The sequence below is a fragment of the Humulus lupulus genome, chromosome 7, assembly GCF_963169125.1.
Source record: "Humulus lupulus chromosome 7, drHumLupu1.1, whole genome shotgun sequence".
Lineage (NCBI taxonomy): Eukaryota > Viridiplantae > Streptophyta > Magnoliopsida > Rosales > Cannabaceae > Humulus > Humulus lupulus.
In genome coordinates this window covers 134006665-134010772 of record NC_084799.1, presented here as the reverse complement: position 1 = coordinate 134010772, position 4108 = coordinate 134006665, and the positions used below count along the sequence as shown (strand labels likewise).

Here is a 4108-nt window from a genome sequence, read left to right as displayed (position 1 = left end):
ATTCGGGCTCAAAAATGCGGGAGGTACATATCAACGGTTGGTAAATCAGATGCTCGCAGAGAAAATTGGGAATACCATGGAAGTGTACGTGGATGATATGCTCATAAAATCCAAACATAGTAATAACAATGTCGATGACCTCGCCAATTTTTTACTATACTTCAAAAGTATAACATGAAACTTAACCCACAAAAATGCTCCTCTGGGGTATCGTCGAGAAATATTTTAGGGTTCATAATGAATTCTTGAGGCATTGAAGTCAATCCTAACAAGATTAATGCTTTAAGTGAAATGCCTTCACTTCGAAAGCATAAATATTTTTAGAGTTTGACTACGCAGATGGCCTCTCTAAACAGGTTCATCTCAAAGTCCACTGATAAGTGTTTACCCTTTTTTAACCTTTTGAGATGGTGCAAGAAATTTGAGTGGATGGAGGAGTGTGAGCTGGCCTTTCAAGCTTTAAAAAATCCTTTCACTGAATAACTTATCTTGTCTAAAACAAGGTTGGGAGAAATACTGTACTTATACCTCGCTACAACCGAGCATGCCATCAGTGCGGCTGTAACGTACCAAAAATGCTAATAGGGTTTAGTGCCTTGATTAGCGTGCTGGAGGACATAATTGGATGAATGTTTTATTTATTTATTAAATGCATGATTATGAGCATTAAATATGCATGTGGGTCCATTCTTGTTGATAAAGGCATATCTGTAATTTTGGCATGTTGCGGGCATAAATGTGATTATATGTTTTAAATGATTAAGACCACATTTTTACGTGGATATATTTGTAGTATATGGCTCGGCGCGATCCTAGTGAGCGAATTAGCGGAATAGTCATAGCGGGGTTTAATACCCAGCTCGGGGTGAGCTTAGGGATATTTTGGGAAGTTTAACGTATATTTGGGGATTTATTGAGTAAAGAGTAAGTAATTGGTGATTAGTTGGGTATGTCGGGATTAATTGAGAATATGAAGGACGACTCGAGGAATTAGCGAGAAATGGGGCAAATGACCGTTTTGCCCTTGTGGGCAACAAGAGGGTTGGGTTAATATCAGGGGCAATTTGGTCTTTTGGTTAAGGGATATAATTAAATTAAAATATAGGTAATAACCAGAACATAGTGGAATAACTATCAGCTCTCTCTCTCTCTCTCTCATTTCACGTTTCTTTCTTCTTCTCTTATTCCTTGAGATTTTTTGAAGCTTTGGAAGGGAAGGCTTAGAGAATTGAAGTTTGGAGAATGAAGGATTGAAGCCAGAAGTGTTTGAGGTGCAGCTTAGGGGAAGAACCATCTTTAAGGTAAGGTTTCAGCTGTGAATTAATGATAGGACTTTGCTATTAGTTTAAGTGTTTGTAGCTTCTAAAGTTCAAACGGGATTTTGATGAATTATGGGTTTTGACAAGGATTTTGGTTAGAATTTTAGGAGGTTGTGGTAATCTGAGTTGTGATATAGTAGTTGAATTCTGGTTCTGGTGTATGCTAGGTTAGATTTTTGATGAATTAAGCTGGGGAAAAATGCAGAGAAACAAATTGATTTCTTGGTTCACGGCAGCGCGCCATGACCCAGTTCATGGGCGTTGCGGCTCGCATGCCATGATCCTTTGGGCTAAGTCGCGGCCCGCCTAGGCATCCATACCCTAGGTTAGTTTTTAGGCTCAGGGAGAATTCTACTACCTAGTTTAGTAGAATTCGGAGTACCAGAGACTAGTAATTGTTTCCAAAGCATTTAATTGAATTAGATTTTGATAGTAAATGAACTATGTACGTGACAAGCTTATAGGAGATGCCATTGTATGTTGTAAACTATATGAACTTGGATTCTTTTTTATCCTTCATTATATTTTATTACTAAATTTCTGAAATTAAATATCGCAGGATGACCTTCTAGATCAAAGAAACGAGGGGACACTTGTAGAAGTTGGGACAAACGATATATTGACACAAGTGTTAGGGAAAAAGGAGCATCCTGGTAGAGTAAGAGGCCAAAGTCGTGGCGTTACACAAAGAGACTACTTTTTGAAGCCAGCAGGAGGTTTTAGTGGACTTCAACAATATCAATTTCAATTTCAACAACACCAATCGCAAAAATACTTAGATGACTTTAAAAAGTTAGAGAAATCGTTTGAGCAAAGACTACGTTGTCAAGCTAAACAATTTTAAGCAGAACGAAAACGAGAAAGAGAAGAACGAGAATGAGAAAGAGAAGAACGAGAATGAGAACGAGAGTTGTTTTTGACAAAGTTTACAGAATTAGAAAATCAAATTTCATCATTAAAAGGAAGTGAAGTGAGTTTGCCTACGATAGTTTCACCATCAAGTGAGACCCCTACACCAATGGAGGTGGTAAACGAGTCTTTAATTTCTTCAAAAGTATTTTATTCTTCACCTTTTTATATTATTATTGAAGAAAATATCTATTATGACATAAATATTATTATTTTCCTCATCTTGAGCCTGTAGGATAATCAGAAGTCTAGATTATTGGAAAAAAATGGTGATACTTTTGCTATTGGACGAATAATGGCAACAAGCGGAACAATTCATTGTGTTGAGTTAAGAGAGGGTAACTATCGTGTGTGGGTGGATGAGTGCTGTAATAATGATGCTAAACTTATTTTTCCTATTAAGGATGAGATCATTTTTGTACGTCATGCTGTCGGTTACTTTGTTGAGTGGCCATCTCATCTGATCATTCCATACGATTCAAATTTGGTAAGATATTAACAAATAGTTATATTTACTGATTAAATTATTTTTCAAGACTAACATGTGTTACTTTCATGTTGAAGCTACCTAAGAAGACAAAGAAGCAAAAAAGAAATAGTTCACCAATACCTAATGCCTCAATGACACAAGACAAGTCTCATCCTTCCCAAAGACTTCCTAGTCAAAATGAAGTAGTGTCAAGTAAAGCTAGTGCCCCGATACTCTTCAAGATTCCTAGTGGGGTTCCTCACTCTCTCAAGTGTTTATTAACTACTGTGAAGTATGTGGAGCCAAGTTTCATGGTCAAAGTTCCGATGGATTTCAAGATATTAGGTCATGAGAATGATTTATATATCTCACAAGAAGATATAGTCCACTTTGGCTTAATGGAGGAGATTGGAGCATCATGTATATCGTTATATATCAGGTATCAAAGATTTTTAAAACCATTATAAGTTTGTAGATAACTTATTTTATAAATTTAACAAAGATATATATTTTTTATGTAGGATTTTATACTTCCAATTAGTGAAAAGAGAGACCAGTCACTTTTTTCGTTTTGTTGAGCCAATTTGGTTATCAAATGTTGGATCTACTGAAGAAGAACGAGTTGAATGGATATCAAAACGTATGATTGATTCAAATCCAGGTTAAATGTGGTTGTTGCCATATCATAAGGGGTAAGTTTTTTACTTTTAGTATTTTGTTAGTGGTTAAATATAATATTAATAATGAAATATTTTTGTGTTTCTGTTAGAAATCATTGGATGCTTATAATAATGGATTTTGATCACCAATTGTGCTATTTCCTGGATTCTCTTGATAATTTTCCACCAGATGAAATCAAATCTCTCATTTCTCGATAATAATCTAACCAATTAACTATATACTCTTAAATTCATTTAAAAATTAACAACATATAAATGTCTATGTTTTTATTGCATAGTGTTTGTCAACATTTGCGCACAAATAATGCGAAAACTAAGGAAGTCGCATGGAGAACTGTTAAGTGTCCTCGTCAACCATCAAAATCAGTACAATGTGGATTCTATGTTATGAGGATGATGAAAGACTTCGTGACAAATGAGTTTTCAATGCGATGGCTAACTAGTAAAGTAAGTGAAAATATTTATTATTAAAGTTATAGCTTTACCTCAAGATTAAGTATATTAATTCAACTCACGCAAGGAATTTTGTTTTAGTGTGGCGGGAAGAATTCTTACACAAAGGATGAGATCAATGAAGTACGTGAAGAATGGGCACAATGCGTTATGGATTTGATGAGTACTACATAAGTCTACTCACTTTTTTGTTAACTTAGACTTTTAAAGAGATATACTTAGAATAACTTAGACTTTCTAAGAGATACACACACTTTTATTGTCTAACTATAGTTTAC

General features: G+C 35.1%; 1 long non-coding RNA gene across 1 annotated transcript; it reads left to right on the top strand.

Moving 5' to 3' along the window:
* The first annotated feature begins 2607 nt into the window (after window positions 1-2607).
* LOC133789917 (uncharacterized) lies at window positions 2608-3022 on the top strand. Its single transcript, XR_009873784.1, has 2 exons — window positions 2608-2715; window positions 2793-3022. It is a non-coding gene; the product is annotated as an uncharacterized LOC133789917 (long non-coding RNA).
* Window positions 3023-4108: the final 1086 nt, after the last annotated feature.